The following is an 11,069-nucleotide window of genomic DNA, read 5'->3' as shown; positions in this document are numbered from 1 at the left end:
GTGCTGGTCATTTTGGGTCTATCTTTATCAACAGTCCTTTGCATCTTTCTACGGTAAGCACATAATTTGAATTTCTAATTAATAATTTGTGCACAAAATGCAATTAAAAACATCACTGGGACCAATGTTACCTTTTTCTTCCTTGGCTAACTCCACCATTTTCAACATTTTAATAAAGGACCCATATTATCCAACAATTTGTGTTGACAAGACGACCATGTACAGTCAATCCCTTTCTTGGGATCCTTCGTATATTTTGAAAGAAATTAGGATTCATAGTTGAAATAACCACAATTTGATCGGGAGCCAACATATAACTCAAGACTGTTCAGTGGTGTTCTGATATGAACTCTTATATTATCAGTCAGATGTGGTAGTGTAGATCAAATATGTGTAAATGGAATGGTAAAGTAACTTGGAATTTAAAAAAAGGGCTCCTAGTAGGATGTAAAATAGCAAAGAGAATCTGTGAATTAGGTTTTTCAGTTGTCAACAAGGTGAAATGAGCAATTTTGAGTTTCTTGCGTCCAAACGAATTCAAATCAGATTGATCACGGTTGAATTTTAAAAGTCAGACATCAGACTGGTCATGTGAGATCTTATCATGGGGTCTTCTTCTTAAATGAGTATCTGCTGTCTCTCTATTGGAGGTTCATAAATCAGGTTGAGTACCTGAATTGTCAGAAGATTTAATACTTTCATCCCTTGGAATTATTTGTTACTGAAGTTATATTCTCAAAGTGTTCGGTTTTGAAGGGTTTCTGGATATGTCATTTATGAGCTGGTTTAGTTGAAAATTCCACAACGCAAGCATCATTATCCTTTTTCATGAGTCTGTAACCTGTGGAAGTCCTGCTGCCACCAGCAGGCTGGGTATGTACTCGCACATAAGCCTTGATTTTTTCCCCCAATATTTTTTTTTCTAAAATCTCGGATTTGCTGCTTCCTGTGCAGGATCTTCAATGACATTTTTGTTTAATTGCCCTTAAAAGCCTCCTGAGAGGTAACCATGTCAATTGCTGAATCATTTAAATCTGCGTTAATAGCAGTAGTGCTCATTATGTATTAAAATTGTTTTTCCTTTAATAACAATATCTCTACCCACTAAATACGGTTATCCTCTCTCTGAACAAAAGGGCGTGGTTCTTTCCCTTAAAAACAGAAAGAAATATGAAAAAGCTGTCCGACAGGCCTCTTATCAGAGACAATTGGAGGCCCTTCCGTGCTCAGTTTCCAGACCGCATTGAGGAGCAAAAAAATAGCTCCCACTGACAGTGATCTGGTTTGTTGAGTCAAGGATTAGCAGGTGAAAGCAGGTGAAAGCTGGAAGGCTTTTAGGGAAATTATCTGAGGTGATGTGAGCGCTAAAGCGTGTCGGTCACTGCTGACGCTCACACTCGTTCTGAAGAAACAAAGCGGTGCAAAAGTCAGCGCGCTTTGTAGAATGGAGGATTCTAGGTGCTATATGGCACTCTCATTGGATGGCTTTGTTGGGTTATCACGTGTCTGCTCATATTCGGATGTTTCCACCTGCTTGTTATTTAGGCACTGGACCAATAAGGGATACCCACAATGTTGGTCCTTTGGCAGGTCCAATAATGTCTTGTCTTAGGAGGTTTTGTAGTTTCTCCTCAACCTGTGGTTTCATCTATGATGAGTTTAATTTGCTTTTTTTTAATTTGCTGGTGCCTTGAAATAAAGGAGGAAATACTGTCTGACTCCACATAGGGGGATTTAGGGTGTAGAAGGATTCTGCTCTGATAACTCTGAGAAATATCAATCCAAATGGTGAGGTTTCTGCACAGTTTGTTTGGAATAGCTATAAAGACATTGTATTACTACTCTTCTGAAGGGGCAGTTATGAAATATATCACTAAATAATAAGCTGCCAAGAAAGAGCTGACTTTCCTTAGGCTTGTTTCCAGGATGTGTTGGGACTTCCTTCCAGTGACAAGTTTGAAAACAGGAGTGGAATGTTGCCTATTGTGCAAAAGGTCTGTGCTTGGTCTAAACTCTTTCGTTTTACTTTTACAGCAGTTAAATGGAGTACTCCATTTGGAACGGCCTTCCATGTTTTTCTAAAATGATATGAAGCACATTCTGCATTGATACCTGCCACATCCTTTCATTTGTTCATTTTGAAAATTCCAAGCAAATTCTCAGCTATAAAGTCTACCTGAGAATGTTCTTAATGAGTAAATGAAAAAAATACACAGATCTAGCAGTCTCAGGTATTAGCAGCAGAGCTATCCATCCGGCTACACAGTTCTTACTGGCACAAAGAGCAGAGGTACCCATTCAAATCAGGGACCTGTACGGTTCAGACAGCAGACTCATCTATTAGGTTACAATGATCGAAAAGTCTTGGGCCAGAGACAGCAGTCATACATAGTAATAATAATAACATACAAGATATTAATATAGATAACAAAATGCATTCACATTAGTCTTGAAATAACCACAGGCAGTCAGTACTCGCACTGTGATGAAAAAAATTGTGACATAATATCGGTAATGAGTGTTCGCTTCTCATCCTGAAGTATCTCTTCAAATATGTGCTTTGAATACATTTTAGAAATATACACCCAGATTCATCAAGCGAAATGCACTCGCAAAAGGGCCAGATTCTGAGAATCTGGCCCTTTGCGAGTGCAATTTTTCCATTTGGGATTCATCATCCCAAATGCAAAAATCGCTAATAAAGAATTCGCAAATTTGCGAGGATTAGCATTTAAGGAATCTCTATTAGAGATTCCTTAAATGCTATTCATGAAACATATAAAAATTGCGAATTTGCAATTCAGGACCGCTATTTACCACAAAGTCAAACCTCGTGGTAATAGCGAAAACTTAGAAAAATGCATTTAAATGCATTTTTCTAAGTTGCATGTTACCCACACACATCTCCTTTGGACATGTGTGTGCACAACATCAGTGTAAATTAACATTTCAGGGGTGCTACAGGGTGTCCTTTGGACACCCCTGCACCCTTGAAATCGCAATTTCATTTTGCAAATCGCTATTTGCGATTAGCAAATTGCGAGTGTCTTCCCATTCAATCCTATGGGCCTCTAGGCCCATAGGAATGAATGGGGAGATATTCCTTAATTGTGACTCGCAATTTGCGAGTTGCAATTAAGGAATAATTAGAAATCGCTATTTCTTGAGTGATTTCTTGATGAATAGCATTTTGCTATTCCTTAATAGCGAATCGGTAAATTTCGCTATTAAGGAATCGCAAAATGTGTTGTTCATGAATCTGGGTGATACTTCTTATTAGCCAAAATGCCAGCTCACTATTTTCTGAAAGGGTGCTCATTTTCTCCAAGAATATCAACTTATTTTCAACAAATCTATTTTTCTGAATCAAAAGCTAGGATTTAAAAACATATATTTATGTGCAGACAAAGAGTCATAGGGTCACTATGTGGTTACAACTCCAGTTACAGCAATTCCACCAGTAGGGATTCCGTCTCCAATTCCCACCATCAATCAGACATTGCCTGACCTCAAGATGGCATTTCTAGCAGTCGTGCCTTATGTGCGGTCAATTTTTGCCTTTTCCTTTAATTATGACAGCTGCAGTCCTCGAAATCCTAGTAAGTTCCGTGACCCACCACTTGATTTCTCATCTCAGCATCCTTCCTCCGTTTCTGGCTCTGCAAGTTAAGCATCTGCTGCATCACCGTCTGACAGTCTTCTTTGCCCTGACTCTTGATCTTCTGCTTTCGAGTTCTGGCCCAGAGTCATTTATGATGTTTTTGATTGCTTCATAGGTTGCTTTCATCTGCTTTGAATTCAGATTCTTTATATATATATATATATATATATATATATATATATATATATCATCTCACAATTCTAGTAATCTGTACCAGAAAAAACGGCCAGCACTCGGATGAGGTGTTATTTCTTTTTTATTTTGTTTCCGAACCCCCTACACCCCCGACAGACGCGTTTCGCTCAAGGCTTCGTCAGTGTCGTTTGTGAACAGACATTTTCGCCATTTTAAACAGTCCGCCCTTGTTGTTAATAGACATAGAAGATGGTACATGGTTTGTTTACATGGCGGCCATTACTGAGTGTACATTTACTCATTTCTCTCTTCCTGTTCCAAAATGGCGACAGATAAAGTGCACCGTGCAAATATAAAAAAAGTGTGTTCGACAGTTGACTGAAATAATTATTTAGACTACCATATATACATTATTCATATAGAAAGGTTGATACCATAGAACTTCCTTATTTACATTTTCGTGCAAAATATTTACAGTGGTTATGTGGGGGTGTATCCCCAATCTCACTTTTGTCATGGGTAAGTACAGCACCGATATTTACAAGAAAATCATTCTAGCTCTTGTCCCATATTTACAAAACTCTCATAATTCTTAAATTCATCAGTACTTTTGTTATTCCTATATCATGGCTCTTATATAGGTGTTAAGTGCTGTTGGGCAAAGCTAATTGTTCCGTTATGCCGCCTTGTATGGGCTATCGGTTTACCACACTTATCCTTCCCACTCTTTCGTTCATGGTACCCTTATGCATTTTATCGTGTTTCTCAATATGTGCTATAAGTCTAGGCATTCATTCAATTCAATAGACTAGATTTTCGGTCTTTCATGTTAAGGTTGGTGGGTATTCCACCCCATGCATCCGTACAATCGATGGAATATTCTATCAGGTTTCTATCATAGGTGCACCCACATCTCGGCATCGCTGTTGAGACCCCAAGGTGTCATCGTCTTAAGGTCTAGGATGTACTTCGATTCCATTACTCTGAGGGCCTTTTCCCTATCCCCCCCTCTTTCGGATTTTGGAACCTGATCTATGCAGTAGTACATCAGGAGGTCTCTATTGCTATGGTGTTGTTCCGCAAAATGCCGGGCTATTGGATAGTTTTTATCTTTGTTCACAATAGCCCTCATGTGTTCCAAGACCCTCATCTTAGCCGGTTTTATCGTGCTTCCTATGTATCGCTTTTCACACGGACATACCAAACAGTAGACCGTGTATTCTGAATTACAATTCAGGTGTTTCAAGATCTTTCTGTTCGGTCTGTCTGCCCCTGATCTACATGGGTACTCCTTCACCTTTTTACTGAATTTGCATGCCTTGCAACGCAAACAGGGATAGAAGCCCACCACTTGGCTCACCGATTTGGTTGTTTTCTCCGGGGAATAGTGGCTGTGAACCAAATAGTCGGACAGGGACTGGCACTTTCTGTAGGTTACTAATGGTTTGTCTTGTAACGCATGTTTTAAGATGTTATCAGTCTGCAGAATGTGCCAGTTTTTCCTGAATGACTGGACCAATTCTCCCGACTTACTGCTGTAAGTCGTGATCATTCTGACCTGATCATCACATTTTTTGGACTCTTTTATCAGCAGGAGATCTCTCCTGTTGATGGTTTCCGCTTTTGCACTGGCTTGGTCTAGGACATTGCGAGAATATCCCCTCGCCTGGAATCTTTCCCTAGATTCTACCTGTGCTTTCCTGAAGTCCTTGTCCTCAGAGCAGTTTCTCTTGAGTCTTAAAAATTCACCATACAGTACATTTTTCACTAGACTCCTAGGGTGATAGCTTCCTGCATGCAGTATATCATTTCCGCAGTTGGCTTCCTGTATAGTCTTGTGTGGAGATGATCCCCTTCCACAAATACCTCTAGGTCTAGATAAAAAACACTTTGGTTACTGATGACACTGGTGAATTTCAGGTTCTTATTGTTCGTATTCAGAGTTGAGACATATTCCTCAGCCGAGGTCCTGTCCCCCCTCCAAACTATGAACAGGTCGTCGATATAACGGGTCCACATAAGTATGTTTTGGTTCCATTTTTCATTTTCACCTCCCCAGGCCTCGTGCTTCTCCCACCAGCCCACGAAAAGATTCCCGTAGCTGGGGGAGAAGCACGATCCCATAGAGGTCCCTCTTATTTGTTTGTATATTTGGCCTGCAAACAAAAAATAATTATTGAACAAGCAGAATCTTATCATACGGAGGAGCATGTTGCTGTGTGTCTGAAACTTGGAATGTTTCTGTTCTAAAAACCATTTGATCGCACACAGTCCCTGTTCGTGATCTATACATGTATATAGATTCACCACATCCATGGTTATTAGTAGCATGTCCTCTCCCCACGTGATATTATCCATGATTCGTAAAAAATCCTGTGTGTCTCTTACATAAGACGGCAAGTCTTTCACAATTGGTGCTAAAAAGATGTCTATAAAACGTGAGGTATTCTCCAAAAGGCTACCGATTGCCGACACAATCGGTCTCCCTGGTGGTCTTTTAGTGTTTTTGTGGATTTTCGGCAAGTGGTAGAAGGTGGGCAACATGGGCGCGTCACAGTGTAGGAATGTAAATTCATCATGGCTAATCATGCCTTCATCCTTCCATTGATTCAGTAGATTTTCATATTCAATGGTACTTTTGACAAATTCCTCCCGCTTGACTGTGACATAGCAGTCCTTATCTTTCAGTTGCCTATGGGCCTCCTGTTCATAGTGCTCTTTATTGAAGATGACGATGTTGCCGCCCTTGTCGGAGGGCTTGATCTCAATTGTCTTATCATCTCTCAAAGATTTGATTGCTGCCCACTGTTTTCTAGTGATATTTGACTCCTTCATATTCATTCTCCTGCTTGCCATCCTTTCCAAATCTGTTGTTACAGCTTCATTAAAAACATCTATAGCATCATGTGGCATGTTTGGCAGTTTTTTTGATTTCACTTTTAGATGGCTTGGATCCCTTACTTGTTGATAGGAAATGCCTGGTTCTCCGTCGTCTTCTTGTTCTCCATCCTGTAAATCTTGGGTTGGTGTTAGTAAGATTTCCAGGAGATCATCAGTTTCTGTTACATTTGATGTTATTGGATGCGCTGTAGTTGCTTTGTCCGGATTTAACAGAAAGATTTTTTTGAACTTTAACTTCCTGATATACCTAAACAGGTCAATTTTGGCGTCTACCAGGTTAAACTCGCTTGTTGGACAGAAGCTTAGGCCTTTTTTCAATATGTTTATCTCATCTGTTGTCAATGTTCTCCTAGATAAATTTATGACATTATTGTCTTCCTCGGTACCATTTACATTTTGCGGTTGGAGGCACTCCGTGTTAGCATTGGGGTTGTTGCATTTTGTGAATTTCCCCTTGTGCATCTTCCCCCGCCTCGTCCTCCTCTTTGTTTTTGTTGCGGAAAAAAAAAAAAATATATATATATATATATATATATATATATATATATATATATATATATATTCATGTGAACAAGCTCCTTTCAGGAGTGAAACGCGTCATGGACGACACTATGCCTTTTTATTTCATCTGTGTGAAATAAATACTTATACTTCACTGGATAACATCGTTGCTGCTTCTTTTCACCTGATTTGACAAGGAAATGTCACACAAAGAGGTCCTTACCTGATCTTCTTTTCACCTCAAATTGGTGAAACAGGAACATTGTTATATATACAGTGCAGTAATAAAGGATATTATTCTATGAAATTTCATATTAAACCTCATTCTCATGCTTCTTATTTCTTAGCAGTAGGATACATTTTAGGCAGTATGTTGCACACTTCCAGAGATTATTTTATCAGCTTTACAGCTGATCAAAATTACATTGAGTACAAATATTACCTCTTGGAAGCTTTTGCAGAAAGAAATGTTTCTGGTAGTGTAAGATGTTTTGTTCTTTCAGTGGTTTTAAAAGGTGTAAAATCTCTTTTATGTTTTTTGGATGGGGACTTCTTAGTAAAAAGCGTATATAAAACGCATAACCTCGGGTCAAAGTTAGAGAGGACAGAGTGAAAAGAACACAGACTTAGAGAGGGAGAGAAGGCGAGGGGTTGTTTCCAAAGTAAGAAAGAAGAAGGAAAGAAAGTGGCCTTTTCTGAGGAAGGGAGAAGCCAGCCTGCAGAGGGAGGGCACCTTCTATGTTTAAAGTAAAATTCTCAGAGGAGTTGCAGGGCCATTCTATGAGAATAATGTAAACTATTGTTTTACTGCAGTTTTCGGGCTCACAGCACAGATGTGATAAAGAGGTATTTGTGCAGAAGCTGATTCCATGCAAACATAAGCAGAACGGCATTTACTGTGGGTTTGCCCTGAGTTATTGATGACAGGCCACTGTCAATAGCAGCACAGTGGAGGCTGGTGATACCCTTACCCCACTATTCAGTACCTTTAGTCTGTGGAGCCACATAAGCGGACGTGTCCCTCAGGTCCCTTTGTGAACGATTCATGATTCACAACTATTCTCCAGAAGGACTGGATGGGCCAATCCTCCTGATATGTATCTGAATGTGACAAATTCGTTTTCCACCTTTAGGAGCAACGCTAGGGAACTTTGCGGGGTGATGTCCAGACCAATTCTCTTGTACATAGTCAGCCGGGTAGCCAATAAACACCTTTTGGCAGTTCTGTGAGGCAGTGGGAGTACCTGCTGGGCGGTGACGTGGGGAGGGGGAGGGGCAGGGTGGGGGGTAGTAATCTATGGATTACGGAGTTTTACAGGTAAGTAAACATTTAAATAAATAAAATTAATTTCGTTGCGCGCACTGCATCACATTTGGGGATGCAGTGCACTCAACGAAATTCGTTTTATTTATTTAAATTGTTACTTACATGAGAAGACCTTTTTTCAATTCAGAACTTTGTCTAGAATACATAAATGCATTTTTGCTTTTTGTATTTCTTCCTTGCCTTTTTGTACTTTTACCTATCAACTAAAGCAAGGTTCACACAAATGTGAAAAACATAATCTGTTACAAAATTAGCGATAACTACCACAGATAACACAGCAAATGGCATGTGCCCTAATGACTTCCAAGATACATTTGTGTACATTTTTGTAAACAGTTTCAATCGATAACCCAGGGCTTCAGAATGTTAATACATAGCAATTTCTGAGTGCAACAAAGACAAGGTACTAACGCCAGCAAACATCATAGGCTAGCTACTTTTAAAATATCAGTAACGAAAGTGAAGAAATTGCAGAAGTTGCAAAGCTTTTCATGGGATATGCAGGTAGCAGTGAAGAGATTAAATAAAAGGACTGCATGAAATATGGACATTATAAAAGTACCGAAAATTGCTCAACCACAAATATATCCATACAATGATCTCAATTTTAAATACCTACATTCAACCGAACTCTCTTTCCACCCAGAGCTCTGAGTGAATTTCCTTGAAGTTTAAGGACTCCAGGTTCACGGAGCCTCACGGCCAGCGCCACCTGAGCCGCATCGATTCCAGCAGCCCCTCCTACCTGCAGGTTACTTTACCCCTCACGGCACCCGCTGCACGGAACGCGCGCGGGCACGTGCCAGGCGAAGCTCGGGCCAAGGGCGGGCCCGTCTGAGCCCGTCCGAGACTGTTTGAGGCTGTGCTGGGCCATACCCTTTGGTCTTCGATGGACAAGTTGCAGAGACTGTGAGTAGTTGGTCCGTTGAATATCCACCAGCATACCCCCTTCTTGGCAAAGGACTAAGTGAAAAGGCACATGAATATTGGGTCTCATTCGCAGATTCTTTGGCTTTGTCAAAAACATGCCCAGGATGTTCTTTTAATACATTTCTATAATAACATCTTCAACAGCTCACGGTCTAAAGTGGTCACGGACCTAGAGAATGCTATAGATAAGTTAAGTGCAGAGGAGGGTGTTATTAAATTTGGGTTGGCGATTTTAATATACCTATATGCCCCATGTCTACCACAGGGGTCTGAGTGGTAATAAGTGATACAGGAGAGGAGGATAACCACTTCCCCCACAATTCATATGGCGAGTCATTGAACACATTCATGACGGATTATGATCTGGAAATAATGCAATGTGCAAGCGATGACTTGGGGAAGGTGATACCCACCTTTACAGGCAGGAATACGAATTCAATTATTGATCATGTACTGGTATCCTCCAATATCATCCCTATGTGTACCACACCTAGGATCGAAGAATCCCAACTTAGCGATCATAACTGTATTACTATGACTATTGAAATCTGGAAAAATAGGTCTGTAAATCCAACAGTATAAGTGGGCAATATTGAACCGCACAGACCCAATGGTACTAGATTAAAATGGAATGGGGTGAATGCGGATAAGGTGTGAAAAAATATTATTATGCTTACCGAATGATGGTTCACATGTTGGGTGATCGGCACTTCCTAGGACACTATGCTAAGAGGCATGATCACAAAGACCCTTCCCCAGCCAACTGAGTCGTCTTCAGGTGACTGCTCCGGCTACCCCTGTGTGGGATGAAGTGCAGGATTGTCGCATGTTTATTTCTACTGTTTCTTACTAAACTGTCAATAAAAATACTTTTGACAAAAAATATTATTAATGAGTGTTCTGTGGAGATATATGAGAACCTGAATGTTAATTGTGAGCCTATTTTGATCCTAAAGAATTTTAGTAACATTAATAAATCCATTGATTCAATATTTACTAAGCCTAATAATAGGGAATTTATTCATAATAAGGGTTGGTTTGACCATGCGTGCACCTCTTCTCTCTCCCAGCTAAAACAGGCACTGACGAGCAAACCAAGGGACCTGATGCTTGTAACAAACTTAAGAGCAGATTATAAACTCACACTTAAACAGAGGAAAACAGAGCTGCAACATGAGGCCTGGGATAAACTTACACAGGCTGCCAAGACCTCAGACAGCCAACTGTTTTTGCCGACAGTTAATTCCCCTTTTTTAAAAGATGAGGCGGTCCCTGAACTAATGTCCCAGGTCAGTAGTGAGGCCTGGGTAACCCATTTTTCTGGTATTTTTAAATCTAGTAATTATACAAGTGATGGCCCTACCAGCCCTAGCACTTGGCCTATAGTTCCGCTAATTATAACCTTAGAAGAGGTGGAACAAGGTATTAAAACCAGCAAGGGAGGTAAGGCCCAGGGCCCAGATGGGTCCCAATAGATGTTTATAAAGCTGTACCAGCTTTATGGGGTCCTCTCCTAACCTTCATTTTTAATGCTGCAGTGATTGATGGAGTTCCTCCTACATGGGGAGAATCTATTATTATCCATATTTTTAAGAAGGGGGATAAATCGGATGC

The sequence above is a fragment of the Lissotriton vulgaris genome, chromosome 7, assembly GCF_964263255.1.
Source record: "Lissotriton vulgaris chromosome 7, aLisVul1.2, whole genome shotgun sequence".
Taxonomy (NCBI): Eukaryota; Metazoa; Chordata; class Amphibia; order Caudata; family Salamandridae; genus Lissotriton; species Lissotriton vulgaris.
The sequence above is the reverse complement of the archived record's forward strand: the minus strand, read 5'-3'. Positions refer to the sequence as shown.